Source organism: Columba livia, chromosome 3, assembly GCF_036013475.1.
Source record: "Columba livia isolate bColLiv1 breed racing homer chromosome 3, bColLiv1.pat.W.v2, whole genome shotgun sequence".
In the NCBI taxonomy this organism is placed as follows: Eukaryota; Metazoa; Chordata; class Aves; order Columbiformes; family Columbidae; genus Columba; species Columba livia.
The window spans coordinates 63,692,371-63,708,363 of record NC_088604.1 but is presented as its reverse complement, the minus strand read 5'-3'; the positions used below and the strand labels follow the sequence as shown (position 1 = coordinate 63,708,363).

Here is a 15,993-nt window from a genome sequence, read left to right as displayed (position 1 = left end):
ATTGCAGTTGTGAAATTACTATCAACACATGCCACCCGATTCTCCGTTGTTCCAGTGCACAGCAGAAAATCTGGCTAAGTCTGAGATGTCTGATCGTGTGAAGTGGCACAAAGTGTCAAGCGGTGCTGTCCTGATTTGGCAACTTCTCCTGCGGGACACGAGCGTCTCTTTTTCTTGTGAGGTCTGCACTCCCCTGGCCCCACGCGTACAGCACCTCTATTGTTCTCTGACGCATCACTGGGGAGAAATAAAGATGCTGTCATTGGGAATTCCCCTTCATTGGTCCTTCAGGTGCCTGCTGGTTTGAGAAGCGGTGCACGGAACTCCACTCCACCTCTGTGCATGGGGAGCAGTCGTACTGTGCAACATAAAATGGGGCTGTGCTGGGCAAGTGGCTCTGGGTGGAACATGGGGAGTTCTGCTAAATAGAAGTATGGGTACAGTGACAGGATTGGCGAAAAATTGTGTGACCATTATTTGATGTAGTGTATGTTTGCAGCTGTGATGCTGTTATATGTGCGGTGTATTTTTCACCCGTAGTGTGCACATACCTGCCCTGCATCGTAAGTCAAAGCAGTCAAAATCTCATCTGCAAGCCTAGTGGGACCCGATATAGATCCTGGAGTAGTATAACCGCTGAATAGGCTGATCGCCACTGTGTTTTGAATTGTTGAGTGCTCTCAAAGTGTATACCTGACATTTAAACAGAACCTGATCATTCTGATCGTGCAGATGCTGCAAATTGATAATAGGATTATTTGTCTAAGAAGTAGAAGATGGGATGAATGGGAATAAAAGCTAGAAATAAGATACAAGGGACTGTACCAGTTTCTCTGGACCTGTGCATCAGAGTGAGAACAGTAGTGGGAGGTTTGGGGAGTTTGATACAAGAAAGTACATAAACACAACAAAATAAATAATTACTTCTTAAAGGCAGAAGAGGCCGTTAAATCATGTAGTTACTTTTCCAAGTTTAATCAGGTTGAAGCCTTGGATTGGCATCTTTAAGTTTATTTAAAATTGCTCTATTTTTATGATAAATGAATGCATTACTTGTAAGTAGACTTTCTTTTAACACGGGCTCTTGTTTTGAATTCATTTTTCAGACATGTAAACCAGCAGGTCACAGATTCATGCTCTTTAGCTAAAGACAATAACTTCTATTTCCTTTCAATTCTGTAATCTGCTCTGCAGTGAGAATCTCCTTGTTGTAAAGCTCTGTGAGCTCATGCATTTCTTCTCTGCCTGCATGTCCTTCTGCCAGGACTTGGTGGAAAGGAAACAGTGTAAGATAATTTCCCCCCTCCCCAACTGCTGAGACACACTTACTCCACATTGTGTTGCAGGGGCTGGGACTTGAGCTGCTGTCCTTTTCCTTCAAACTCTTAACTTCTTGGCTGATGATTAAAAACTAAAAACATCAGCCACCACCCTGCCCGTAAGTGAATACACACACTGTACTTAAGACAGACTGTGCTGGTGTTTGAGATAAGTTTCATGTGTTTGATGTAAGTTCTTATATGTTTGAGCACTCGACATTACACCTAGATAGTCCTTGTCAGTAAGAGCAATCTGGCTCACAAGACATTTGCAGAACCAGAGCATATTTAAAGTATGCATTGCCAGCTAGTTCCCTGCGGGCTCCACTGAGTTTTTATTTTAAGATGTTCCTGCTTTCAAAGATAAGCATGAAGCAAACGAGACTGCTCCAAATGCCAAGGGACCAGCAGTCACACACTTCTACTGCAGCATGTGCTGCCGTACAGCTGGCCACATCATTTAATTGCCACTAAACCCAGAAGAAACTGTTTGTTCTTTTCTTGCGTGTGTGGAAAGAAGTAGGAAATCTCTTTAAATGATGCCAAGGATACCGCTATTTTATGATAACCAGCAGGAAATAACAAGAGTTAGGAGAGAAAGAAGGTCAGTCTACTTGAATTCTATGTGGGAAAATCTTGAAAGTTGATAATAAAACGTAATTCCACATATATCTCAAGGATATTAAAATAAATATTTTCCTTCTAGCTTTGCTTTTTTTCTGACTTATTCAGAAGAAAGCATGGAAGAAAAAGATATGGCCTATTTGGAATTTGCTATGAAAGAGCATTTCGGGTTCTAGATGTCTCCGACATTACAACCTAGAAGTGATAGTTCTTTCCAGTGGCTTTTGTCCATATTCTTCTCATATTTCCTCTTTTTTCTTGCTTTTTCTGTCTGTACTGATTGATCTTCTGCAAAGTGACGTGAGCTGCAGTGCTAAATTGGGATCAAGGATACCTTCGTACACTGATTCTGTCTTGGAGGACAGGGCAGATCTGCTTTTATCTTTCTCCTTCCTGCACCTAGAGGATTCTTTTAGGGGAAGCTGTTTCACAAACAACTTGAGGTAGCAAAATTTAAGCTTTCCAAATAGCATTAACTATTCATAATTCCGAGCTGGAATAATGATACAACAGAGGTTGTATCATAAAGCATTGATTTATAGTTCAAATGAGCTGGAGAAATAGCTTGATCACACTGATTATTTCCCCGTGTTTTCTCCCATTCAGCTTCCACGATTTTTCAAAGGATATCCCTGAACACATTGACACTGTATATTCCCTTGCTTAAACCCCAGAAAAAATGCAGTGGGAATAAAAGGCAGAAAAGTGTCCTTTTCTAGTCCCTGTGGTGGGTTTTTAAAAGGGTCTAAAGTAAGTTCAGTCATGCTGGGTTGATAACTCAACATCCGTATTTGTTGTCATTTTTACCTCTGGAGAGCCTCAAGTTACAAGTATAGGAAGATGTGGCTTTTTGAGTTGCTAATAAATCCTTGAAGATATCAGAGAAAGACAAACTAAAACTCTAGTTCTTGTCTGTATCAGTGAGGAGCCTGAAAAAGTACCTGTGCAGAAGAACTCTGTGTATTTCATCTTGTCATTCTTAGGTGCTGCTATTGCAGTATAAAAGAAGGTGTAGGGAGTATCTGGGGAATATCATCATGGTCTGCTGTGAGTGGCACCTACTCCTGACTCTCCAGCAATTAACTTTTGGGGAAGAAGACCTCCCAGCTCTGTCTGATCCACAGGGGTCAGAGAGTAAGTACTGATGTTCATCCCAGCCCAACCACTGGGAGCCAGTCCTCTGGGTAATGTGGATGGGTTCCCTGTCCCAACTATTTTCTCTACCCTCTCCTCCTCCCCTGCTCTGAGGGAAGTTGGAATGGGTCTGTCCTAGGAGGATGTTTCTTCGTTGCCTATTTCATGTGTATCTTGAGGAAGAGCAGAGTTGTCTCTTTTGTGTGTTGAGATACAATAGGATAGCAGTCATCTTCTCATGTCTGGAGTGATAGTGTTCATTTTGCGTTATGTGGGGCAGTGGGGCTCCTGAAAGGGAAACTTGTGCTCGTGGTTAAGGTAGTTCAGCTGATGGCTGCCCAGACCTGTATGTTGCACACAGAACTGTGTCAGTGCTAAATGTCAACTCTGTGTGCTGAGGGGTGTTGCAGATGACCTACATGACCTAGACAGGCTGCATGGAATGGCTCACTGTGTTCATTGCGTAGATGGCACCATGCTTTGTCTTCACAGCCACGCCAACCATGTTGGGGAAGGTTGTGTGCTGCCAGCTGGGGAGCACTGGTCACTCCAGAATGGCAAGGTTCATCCCCAGGTGAGTAAGTTTGCTGCATTAATCCTGTTGGGAGGCATTGCCTCCCATCAGCCTTCTGATGCCATCGCTTCTCCAGTGATCATCTCAAGAACTGTAGCAAGAAATGCACTTGCAGCAAATGCAGACTAGCAGCTGGTGGAATGCATAGGGTGGTGTCACCACTGTGGTTAACTGTGTGCATGTGACATACAAATCCTGGGCATGGTGTAAGTAGGCTAAAGGGTCCTGTAGTGCAGACACAGTGGGAGCCACTGTGCCCCATACAGTCTGCCTAATACCTGTAGTAAAGACAGGGCACAGCATTTGCTCCACGTCTCGTATCATGGCACAGGTAACAAAGTTGGTGTAGATGTTCTTTACTTTTCTTCGGGGCATGTAATAGAACTGCACTTAGGAGAATACTAGAGTAGCAGTATCTAACCTGTGCTAGTGTATACAATAGGAAGCAAATGTAGTGCAGTGAGCAAGATCATACTTTGCTCCTCCACTCGGCCTGTTGTTTCCAAGTTCCTGTTGCTATGAATGGTGTTGAGGGACTCTTGAGGATAAGCAAGAGTATCTTCTGTAAGAGTGTCATGTATATCTTTCAGAGAAAAGTGCAACAGCAGAAGTCCCATGTGCTTTTTTTGGCTGTAAAATATCTGTGCAATTTTGTTGTTTTACTTCAGCTAGAATGTTGTTACAGTCACCCAGCTGTACAATGTGATCAATAGCATTGGTTTGTCCTGTCCTACAGAAATAAGTAACACTGGAATTAATACGGCTTTTTAAAAGATTACAATTAATAGTGCTGCAAGGTCGAACAATAAACGAGTGATTTATAAAGCATTAAATTCTGTTTTGCCAGTGCCTTGACAGATTGATGCCCAAAGAAGACACTAAGTATCTAATAATTATATTTTCCTGTAATAAAAAACAGTGGAAGGAGCAGTGAAGCACATGTTAAAGACACAGCTAAGCTAGTTCAAAGTTTATTTTGTCCCCAGGGAGGTGGATTTTCCTTCTTTGTCAGGTGGAATTATCTCCAGAGTTGTCGCCACAGATGCGGCATGCAGAGAACCAAGGAGGGTGTGAAAGGGAGGGAAGCAGTGATGTTGAACAAATATCTGGAAAGAGGTGGTAACTGCAAGGCAAAGGAAAGTTCATGAAATACCAGAAAGTATTAGCTAAAGGAAAGAAGTTACTAAAAACATAACTGAAGTTGGATTGAAGAAACAAAAGGGAAACACTCAGAAGAGCGGTGTAAAACTCCCAGAGATCTGTTTTGTTAACATAAGAAGTTCTATTTTAATTCAATTTTCATTTAGTCTTAGCAACCAGCTCAGCTTTCGGTGCAGAGAGGCAACCTTTGTAACGTCCTAGAAAGCAAAAAGACTCTATATACATGGTCCAGGAGGCTTTCTGGGATCTGATTTTTTCTTGTATCTTAGTGGGAGTCACGGCTCACCTGCATCGTTGAGTAAGTAAAAGGCATTAAACCCTTTTTAAGCAATTAAAACAAGCTAAGAAGTAGTAACATAACTCTCTTCTGCTTCAACTGCACTTAGATATCTTGGCAATCACCCTTATGAATTAAACAAGTGACTTAATACCTCTCACAGTGGAACAGCAGCAGGTGATTTGCCTGCTGAAATCAGGTGATTTACCTGTTGAAACACTACCTTTTTGTATTCTCAGGGCTCAGCCGAGAAAAGACCAGGGCTGCTGGCAGCAATGAATCCAAATGCACTTTGGTAACACCACTCCTCCCTGTTTCAGTGGAGGAGAAATTTGAAAACTAGCACATGAGTGGATGCATCATTTGCTTCTTTGAAACCTGGCAGCCAAATATCTCTTCCTCATTCTGGTGGTGCCAGGCACTGGGAAGAGATCACACTTCTCTCGTGGTCCTCAGGGGTGGATGCCAATGAAAGTAAGAAAAATCGTGTCAGCTGAGAATTTCCAGTTGGAGGGGAGGCTGTTACATCCTGAATGAAGGAGGATGAAACCAGCAGTTTCAGTGGAATATGACACAGCCTGTAGCAATGGTGAAACTGATACATTTCTGCTAAATATTTTAGTTTCAGCCAGCTGAGTATATTCAGACAAAAAATAATTTTTACTGGAAATATTTTAAATTGTTCACGACTCACTTGTTTTTACAAACCTAACACTCCTTTCCCCACAAAACAAATAAGCAAGTGAAGCAGGCACATGTTTACTATAAAATCTGTGATCTTGAAATTCTATAGTTCTGAGAAGTATCCACCGCTTTCCCTTCTGTGAACCCATTGCATTGTGGGGTGTTTGTGTAAAGTTTCTTTCCACTGTGGTGAACGCTCACAGTGTCCTCGTTTGGAAACCCGTCGCTCTGGATTTTTATTTTTGCTTAGAACAAAAGACTGTAGAGTCATTTTGGGTCTTTTGGAGGTTGCAGATAGATTGTAATGGCATTTGTATCACTGGTTGTGCCCAGCAAGGCTTCTGGACCTTATTACTTCTCGCATAACAGCTGCCAGCAACAAGAATAATTTTCATGCTTGGAAATCCTCTTTACTTGACCTGTGCACATTTACATGCTGTTCTTCTCTGTGAAACATTCTTCGTGTGAGTGATGGATGGAATCATCTTCCTTTTTAATGCATGAATTTGCTATACAGATTTTTAACTGGGTCTACTAAGGTACATGGAGGTTTTTGATTAATAAAAATGTATCCTAGTTTTCATGTATGTATTGGTTTCCTGTATTTATTTAGTTTTCCTATATTGTATTTACAGGGCAAAGAGGCTGCCCTGACCAAAACAGAGAGATGGACAAGGAAGATAACTAAACAAGGATAAATGGGAGAGTAAATGGTTTTACCTCTTTTCTAAAAGAGCATAGCCGATTTGTTTTTTTCCTGTAAGTTGCTCTTCTTGTTTCAATGATTTATCAACACGAAATCCTGAATCTCAGAACATTTCAGTCTTTGCAGGCCTCAGTACCCATACAGACAAATATTTCCAAATCTCTGGACTGCTAGCAAAGATGAAATGCTGAGTTACAGAGTGTTAAAAGGATATTAGAGGTCATCAAAGTGACTCGGTTGAAATAGGGTTGTGGGTCTTGGTCCTTAAAAAAAACCCTCAGATTTTTGCTCTTTTTTTATACCATCTTTTATCAGCATCGAAAGTATCGACATTGAAAAATAATTTTAAAATAGGGCATTACAAAAATTAGTATCGACTTCTTAAACTAATGGAAAAGAGTATAGAAATAAGGTTACTTTAAATCTTTTGTACCTAAATCAGTAAAACAGTTCACAAAATATTTGAAGACAATGTAGAATGAGTGTATTTTTTGATCTGTAAAAATATTAGCAGGTTGCATTACTTTAAAACTTTTTTCTTGTCAAATTCACACATTTTTTTAGACTACATGAGTCTCTGAATTGTCTTTATGGTCAGTTATATGCACTGATTACTTTATTGATGATATAATTTAGAAAAATCCATAGTCAGGTTATAATTTTAAGAATTAAATTCCAACCTAATATCAAAAATTGTCATGCATCTGTGTCAGTGTTAAGGTTGCTGTCATACTTCTAATAAAATATTATGGGTCCCAGAATCTTAAACTGCACTACATTGTAATTTTTATTTCATTTATTTTGGCAAAGATGTCTGTCAGAAGTTGAATCCGTGGAGTTTACAGGACGTCTCTGTGGAAAGTGTGACTTCTGCCTTCAGTTTATCCCAGCAGAGCGAGCGCTGACTCTTGAATCACACTGGTGCTCTCAGTGTGAATCTGGGTAGCAAGTCAGCAGTGACCATTTGGTAGAAATCTATTGGATTTTTATTGGCTTTGGTAGTGGATGTTGGAGGCTGCAGTGTCATTGTGCAGCGCGTGAAATACACTGTAGTAGTTTATTGGTTGAAACCATCTAAGTACTGGATAGCAGGAACTTTTAGATAACCCCAAGTTCTTCCATTTGCGAATCACGCATCCCGTATCAACATCTGACAGAATATGGTCATGGAGGTTTTATAAATTACTCAAATGACCTTCTGGTAACTTGGGGTGCAAATGTCAAACGTCCGAGTTGTTTGGGGTTATTTTTCATTAACTCAGTGAACCATACTGAATGGATGTTTCAAATGTCAAAGTTGAAGAGGTCATGCAACTGGGTGGAGAAATGAGGACAAATGACCTCTTGGTGAACTTTTAATGATAGGTTACAGATTACCGGATTTTTTCTGTGCTATTTTAACAAGCATTTCTGTATCAGGATAACTTTAAAATGAAGAAATGGTGTTCCTTGCTTATGTTACTTGAGCCCTTGGAGAAGTTAAACAGATCCCAAGATTGTCTCTGAAAAAGCGGCGTACAGACAAATGACTAATAAAAATGCCGAACTGCTGAAATACTCGGTATATTTTATATCTGCCTGCACTTTGCATTCATTAATCCATAGTATGCCAATTTTCAAGTTCCTAAGGTAGCATTGATAAGGGATTTAATGATCATGTATTTTTAAGTGTGTTTTGTTGGGTTTTTTTTTTCCCTTCTGTGGAGGTAGTGGCTGAACTCTTTCTTTACCAGCTTCTACAGGGCTCTTCAGCATTGTCCTTGTTATTCTGGTTTCCTAATTCCTTTTGCATTCCCCTGCACTGAAAAAAAAAAAAAAAAGAAAAAAGAAGCTTGTGTAGACAAGAGCCAGTCTCCTTTAATTTATTCAAGTTTCAGTTTTGCTGGAGAAAGGGGTAGGACTGCATTACTGTGCGGGATGAAGTCCTAAACGAGCACAAACACTGTGCAAGTAATGCCACATTTTTTGGCTGCTCGTTCAAGTAACGTGCAAGAAACGGTACAGGATCCCAAGAAGGTTTGTGTACCGTACAGTTATTGAGAAGTCTTGCAGTCCAGACCTCGGAAAGACATGAGTCTAATTATAACTCTGTGTTAGAAGCTGTCAGTTTGGGAAAACAAGAGTTTCAACTGATCTGTAGTTGACAGTGTGGAGTAACCTTTTCTCTCTCTCTTTTAGCTGAGAAACAAGTTACTGTGCTGAATATGAATGATGATTCGTTGTATTGAATCTGCTTCTATATTGACGTTTATTCAGCGATAACCTGTGAGCCACAATTTGATGATTTTTTGAATTATCACATGGCTTCATAATCAAAGGAAAAATTAAGGAAATAGCTAAGTAATATTTGGACAATGCATAGATTTTTTTTTTTTTAATCAACTATATGTGCAGTATTTGGAGGATTTGGGTTGTTTGGAGTTGTGCCCTGTTGGTATTCTAAGCACTCATATGAAAATATAACCTCTAAAATTAAGATACTCTTTAAGAAAAGTAAGAAATCACTCCTGAATTTACAGTTTAATTCTAACAGAATTAGTCCCTGATGACTTAATGTAGTGCTGTCATTTCAGTATATTAGTTTTAATAACTGTCCTTTGCATTCGTGTTACATGAAGTGGTAGACTGCATCTTTCATGCAGGATCGCTCTCCAGCCAGCCCACGAGTGGGAACGGGAGTGAAAGGACCTGGATGGTTTTGCTGCCGAGTTTCCCCTTGGCAAATCCAGCTGCTCTTGGCAGAAAACCCAAGTGTGCATGTTCCAGCAAACAAATCCAGGGTTGTGATGGGCAGCTGTTATCCAGTGCAAGGCTTGTGGTGTTTAATAAAATCAGCTACTGTTGTCTTTCTGCCTTCAGTGTTATTAAGTTCTTAGTGAAACCTTGCTGCTTGTGCTTTAGTTTGGGTTTTGAGGATGTATTAGTGTTATCATTACTCCCTTCAGACTGCTAAAGCAGTTCTCCAAGTCTGAGGCCACTAGGAGTGGACAGAGGAAAGAAAACATTTGTACTAGTCAAGATGCTGTTAGCAAACAGCGAGGCATATTTTGAAAGAGCATTAGTTATGCTTTGATACATAATTTATGTATAGAGACTTCCGGCTTTTATGAAGCAGATGAAGAGACAAAGCTGCTAAATCTGTTAAAATTGCCATTAAGATGGTATGTTGCATGTAAAATACCTGTATAAATACCAGTATTCTTAACCTGAAATCCTTTCCCAGGTAAAACTTACCTAGTTTTAGTAGTTTATGGATGAAGTGGTCATTTCACAGCATTGACATTTAAAGTTACTATAGAGTGAAAGCGAGACTCAGAAAGTGAATTTTGATTAAATAATTTTAATATTAATATTTACATAATATAACGGCAACGTGACACACTGCTTTATGTTATTGAAATAGTGCTGTAGGACACGTCTGGATGATGTTGTAGGTATGTGCAAAGTGTGAGTATCTGAGGCTGGGAGGTTTTAAATTACCATAATCTAAGCAAGATGTGTGAGGTAAGGTGTTGGCTTCCAGATGACAAATCTGGTTTTAGGATTTGCTGAAATGCACTGATGTTAGCGAATGTGTATCCCACTCTCTGGTCCTCGGAGCAGCTGTTGCACCAAGCAGGAGCTAGTCAGTCCCTCTGTCTCTGCTGTGGATTTTGCTTGCTGCCTTTGGAAAGCTGGCAGCTGCTAGTGTGTTTTATTTGTAGTGAGCTTATGAAAGGAGAGAGTGTTAAAGCCAAGGTCTTAGAAAAACCTTTTTTGAAGCCGCAGGAGGCTTATTGACTCTTTGGGGAAGGCTGCTGGAGGAGGATGTGGGGAAGGGGAAGGACATCTTCCTGCCACCAGCCTGTCCGGCAGAGAGAAGTGGCAGTGTCCTGCCTGAAATGACTGCTGGGATGCAGGCCTGCAGGGATGAAAAGAGTTTAGCTAAGGTATTGAGAGAGAACAGGGAAAAGTGCTTTTTCACATGACCTCGTACAAGTGGGTTCGGTGTTTGTTTTGTGCCGGTTCAGTCCTTAGTTGCAGTGAGTAGGCCAGAGTCCTCTCATTGAAATGGAAATGGCTTTGCCCGCTGCTGTGGAATGCAAATTATTTTAGGAATGTTCCTGGGTCCTGTGGCTTTTTAAAAACTCACACTTTAAAGTTTTGTGTTGTTGTTTTGTGTTTTGGTTTTTTATTTTTTTTTGGGGGGAGGGGTGGTATTTTAACCGCTTCTCATAACAAAACAAGCATCCAGAAGGATGATTGGTGCCTTGATTCTGACCCAGCAGAATATGAAGTGTGGGATTTTCTTCGCATGTATAAATGGTTCCCTGTGAGTCAGTGGTGGAAATACGGGAAATGCAGAAATGCTTTGCTGGATTGAAGTCAAAATGCTGAGGGCTTTGCAAAGCCAAACAACAGAGCAGCCTTCAGTAAGGCAGGCTGCCATGAGATACCATTTGGTGTCATTCCCTAGGCATTTGTCTTCCTTTTCTTACTATCACTTTTTAAAAATACTGTTTAATAACATTTCTTCTGTCATCAGTGCACTGGACATGGGCAAAGACTTATACTTGATGCATTGTCTGCATAGGTATTTCACTGACCAGAATAGACCAAAATCAAGTGATACAGGGTCAGAAAAATTATGATGAGAGACAATGCTGTATTTCAGAACAGGCAAAACTTGCTTAGAAACAAAGAATGGAATTTATTGGTCTTTGTGTTTCTGGTATCAGGACACAAGATATGAAAGGGATTTACTTGTAATGATTTTTTTTTTTCTTTAAACTGCAAATAGACTTGGATAGATTAGGTGCATATGTGGACTATATTTGATGACGCTACATGTGGAGGTGATTGTAACCAGATCAGAATATTGATTGATTGGTGCAGGGAATGGCAAGTCAGGAATTTGTAGGTGTTGTGTCCAAACTGAACACTCAGTATAACTTGGCAAAATAATAGCCAACCGATCCAAAAATTATCAGTCGATAGAATGTCTTACAGCCTCACCTGTTGAAGGCACTGGGAACTGACAATGCTCTTGGTTGCTTGCATACCAAGGCATTTAATCTGTAGAGATGCATATAATGTTATAAATGTATCATGATGCTATACAGAATATTCTTAGTAAACATATTAAACGTATCCTTGAGCGCATGGCTTTTTTCCACCCACAGTTTCCCTTATGATTTTGTGCACCATTCTTTTACATCTGCAAAGTCTTTTGTAAAAGAGAGATGTTCCATATATAACTTTGGATTTTCATTATTTTTTACATTCACAAATAAGACTTCCATATGAAGAACTTCTGCAATATCAGTGTGACAGATTTCTGGTTATGGGACACAAGTGTTTATGTGTTGTACTGCTCAAGTTCTTTGCTTAATCAAGGAAAGATGTGGAATCCCATGCAATAAAGAGAAACAATATAATGGGAAAAGGGTTATCCTGTTTTATAATTATAATATAATGCCATGATTTGAAAAAAAAATAGTAATTTTATGAAAGTACATGCTATTTTCTATGATAAATTTTAAAGTGATTTATAATTTTCTGTTTAATACTTTCTCCAATAAGGAGCTGTACATGTGGTAGATAAAAAATGCATGAAATTTCACTGTAGGACATGTTTGAGTTGTACTTGCCGTGTGCCAAATCCTGATTGTGGATGCACGTGTAAGACTAATACAAACCTCAGAAAACCTACATAGACGTCTCTGAATGGCGATTTTGGCCCTGCGTATTAATTTTTCCCCTGCTCGTACTGCATTAATACTTTAATAATTGTTACATTGTTATGATTTTCCTTTCTGCTCATGAATTCAGGAGAAGAGAAACTGTGTCAGCAGAAATGGAGTTGGCCCATCACAAGTGCTAGAGGTAGCCAGAAGAGAACAAGTAGGGACACCAGTGGAATGCTAGTGCTGTGTAATAGATGCATTGTCTCCTGCAGGTATGTTTGCTCCTGCTGGATGCAACCTGAGGCATAAAGTATGCTGAAAGTTAAGCCCCACCAACCGATTTCTGTAATGGGGAAGAGAGTCCTTCCTGATTTAATCTCAGTGTAAGTAGGTTAAATGTGGTTTTCCTGTCACATCTTTGCTTATGTATTTTAAAGACATCTGCAACAGTACTACTTAACCTTATCTTGAAAAAAATGCTTTTACTTGCTGTGCAGGCTTTGGCTGGGATAGAGTTAATTTTCTTCATAGTAGCTAGCATGGGGCTGTGTTTTGGGTTTGTGCCGAAGACAGTGTTGATAACACAGGGATGTTTTAGTTGTTGCTGAGCAGGGCTTGCACAGGTCAAGGCCTTTTCTGCTTCTCACACCACCCCACCAGCAAGCGGGCTGGAGGTGCACAGAAAGTTGGGAGGGGACAAAGCCAGGACAGCTGACCCCAACTGGCCAAAGGGATATTCCACACCATATGGCGTCACACTCAGCATATAGAGTTGGGTCAGTAAGAAAGAAGAGGGAACATTCAGAGTTATGGTGTTTGTCTTCCCAAGTAACTGTTACGCATGACGGAGCCTGGCTTTCCTGGAGATGCTGAACGCCTGCCTGCCCATGGGAAGTAGTGAATGAGTCACGTGTTTTGCTTTACCTATTAAACTGTCTTTATCTCAATCCACAAGTTTTCTCACTTTTACCCTTCCAATTCTCTTCCCCATCCTACCGGAGGGGAGAAAGTGAGCAGTTGGGTGGTGCTTAGTTTCCAGCTGGGGTTAAAACATGACACTTGCATTTTACATTTACTCAGGTAATATGTGGTAAAAGGTACATAGATAACAACGTCATCTTTACGTGGGGCTGTTATGAATCTGAACAGGTTGTCCTAGACGCTCTTCAGGGTATCTGAAATATAGCAGCATCCCCTTTTCAGCTGCATGAGTAAGGTGGACAGAGGACTGCACAGTGTCAGGATTCTCCTGGTCTTCTGGTGCCTGGTTAACTAATGCATCTCTCTGGCATGCAGCATGAAAGGAAGGTGCATTTTTGAGCTGTATAATGTCAGATCATTAGCAAGAGTGTGCCTGTTCTGACAGTTGTCATTGTTTTTTGACATAAGTTTTGTGCGGAAAGGGGTGTGAGGAACTCTGTAATAACCTCTGAGAGCTTGATGTGGGACCAGATGTTGACTAGTTCGGAACAACCATGTTTTTACTCACAGTGTTTTCATAATTCAAAAGCTATCATCCAGGTCTCTGTTTCTGCATGGCATAGGTCTCTTACAGACAGCATCTTCTCTTGGCATCTAGATATGGCATCATGATGAAAGTGCAAGGGTGTCACCCACAGTGTCAATGTGTCGATGTGAAAACTTTTCCTGTTGCTGTTATGTCTTTTCCCGCATCTACACCTGCTTTTCCTCTGGCTTTCTGGGGCATGATGCCAGGGCAGGTATGTGTACCTCTTCTGGAAGAGAGTCAGGTCAGTGGAAGAGCATTGGCACATGAACCCGTGTGAGAATGCTATGGCATTACATGCAGGACAGGTGTCTTCAACAGCTGGTTGTAGTCTTACGTTGCAGATATTGCAAAGGTCCCTCACAGGGAGTTTCCTGGCCGTCCTTGCTGTGGAGTTTGTTGTCTGTAGTGAAGATGAACTTTAGGGCCAGTGAAGCAAGTGGAGGTTGGTAAAACTGTGTTATCCTCCTAGAAATTTGCATTGACCTGCATCAGATAAGGACTTTGAGTGAGAACTGCATCCAGAAACCTTAGCCAGATGTCATCATAGTATTTTCCAGGCACAGGAGGAGTAGAAAGTGAAGTCTTTGCTGCCCCTCTTGCTGCCTCTCAATGTGAAACACTGGTAAGCAAGACCATTGTTGGCAGCCTTCATGTATGTCTTATATGTATCATGAAAAGCCCCAGAGGTCTTGTGTGGGCTGTTTTCCCTTGCTGTGCCTTTCCTTGTGGGAGTCACTTTTCCTCTGGTGTGGCAGTAACCCCCAGTCCTCGTGTAGGGCCTCATGGACCATACCTGGAAAAAGGCTGGCTGATTTCATTACTCACATGTCTTCTGCATCAGAGCAGAGGGTTAAAAGGCATCGCCTTTCCCACTGGGGACCCTGGACATGCCAGGGCAATCCCATCACCACAATGTGTACCCATCCCAAGTCACACATGCCCATGCTGTGCCCACTACAGTCACTTCTGAAACACAGAATGCATAGCCTATAAATTTGTGGCAATGGTGGAACAACTAAGGAAAAAAAAAAAGCCCAAAAGCCTGGCTTCTACACACATATAGTCTGGAACATATCCGTCTCATCGATAGCCAGTGCAGAACCCATCGTCATTTTCTCTAACCAGCGTATAACTCCTTTTCACCACCACAAGGTATTGCACTTTTTGTCAGCCAGTGTGCCTGTAATCACTGCTTTGCTTTCTGTAGACTGTTAACCGTCTATTATACTTAACTTGTCAAGTCCTATTCAGCCTAAATGCATAATCTAATTTCCTAATACCTGAAAGCCTGTAAGAACCTCAGAAGGCTTTACCTCAAATTCATTTTCAGGGCTGCAATATTCATGTATGGGAAACATCCTCCACTCTGCTTCTGCTCCACTTCTGCTCATCAGTTGATGAGAAAGAACAGTATTTAGGAGCAACCAGAAACAACTTTTTTTGGCTGTGTGGGCAGCACAGCAAGCTTGGCCAATACACCTGCAACACTTCATATTAAGGTCAATGTGGTTTACAAGGAGTATGAACACAGAAGATTGGCCAATGAGACTGTTAAACTGAGGCCAGCATGGCCACTGGCCAACCACCTAAGTTTAGATTGACAAGTGACTGATGTGGCCAGAAACCACCAGGCACTGTGCCTGGTTGGCACAGCATAAGTGACTGCCATGACTCTGCATGTATTGGGGCCCCCTTGGTCGGAGGACAATACAGTGCGCAAGAGATGCCATCATGTACCAGAGGGCTGACCTTGAAGCAGCAGTATGGGATTTATGGTGGTGGTTTTCTGCAGCTAGGAGAGGTGGTTTGGGTCCATGCTGAGGGTAACTGCAGGGAAGAACTGGCGCAGCTTAGGGAAGAGGTCCTACTTCTGCTTACACACCCTTGCCTCTACTAATAAGTCTTGCTGTGCTTATCCTCACCCTGCCAAAGGTAACATCCTGACTGACTGCTAGAAGAGGAGCAGTTCTTTGTGTTGGTGCACCCACTGCTCTGTTGTTCTGCAAATGGCTTGTGTTGCAGTGACTGGGATGCCCTTATGGAGCCGTTCCCTCTTAGTCTGTAGTCTCTGTGTCGTCCCCAAGGGCTGGACTTGGGCACTACAAGGTTGCTACTGCTGATGCTTCTTCATCAGAGGACAGTACAAGAGAAAAAAAGAGAGCGTTTCTCAGGCTTTGAGGGCCTGTGGAGAAATAAAATTTAGTGATTTATGGTTATCCTCTTCATAGTGCCCTTATTCTCTGTGGCAAGTCTTCTGCAGTAGAGTCTTGTAGCTGTGACCACATCCCAGGAGGACTGTTAGGAGCCAAGCTCTGTGCAAGGTGACCTGCCTATAAGT

At 41.4% G+C, this 15,993-nt stretch overlaps 1 protein-coding gene across 5 annotated transcripts in view; it reads left to right on the top strand.

Annotated features, from left to right (window-relative positions):
• The window catches only part of PLAGL1 (PLAG1 like zinc finger 1), a 47,855-nt gene that overhangs the window by 1,551 nt on the left and 30,311 nt on the right, over positions 1–15,993 (top strand). For 2 of the 5 annotated variants that reach the window (XM_065057262.1, XM_065057261.1), the window contains exon 2: positions 12,418–12,528. The exons of the other annotated variants lie outside the window; for them this stretch is intronic. The gene's annotated coding sequence lies outside the window, so the exon portion shown is untranslated. The remainder of the gene's footprint in view (positions 1–12,417; positions 12,529–15,993) is intronic. 5 annotated transcript variants of the gene reach the window in all.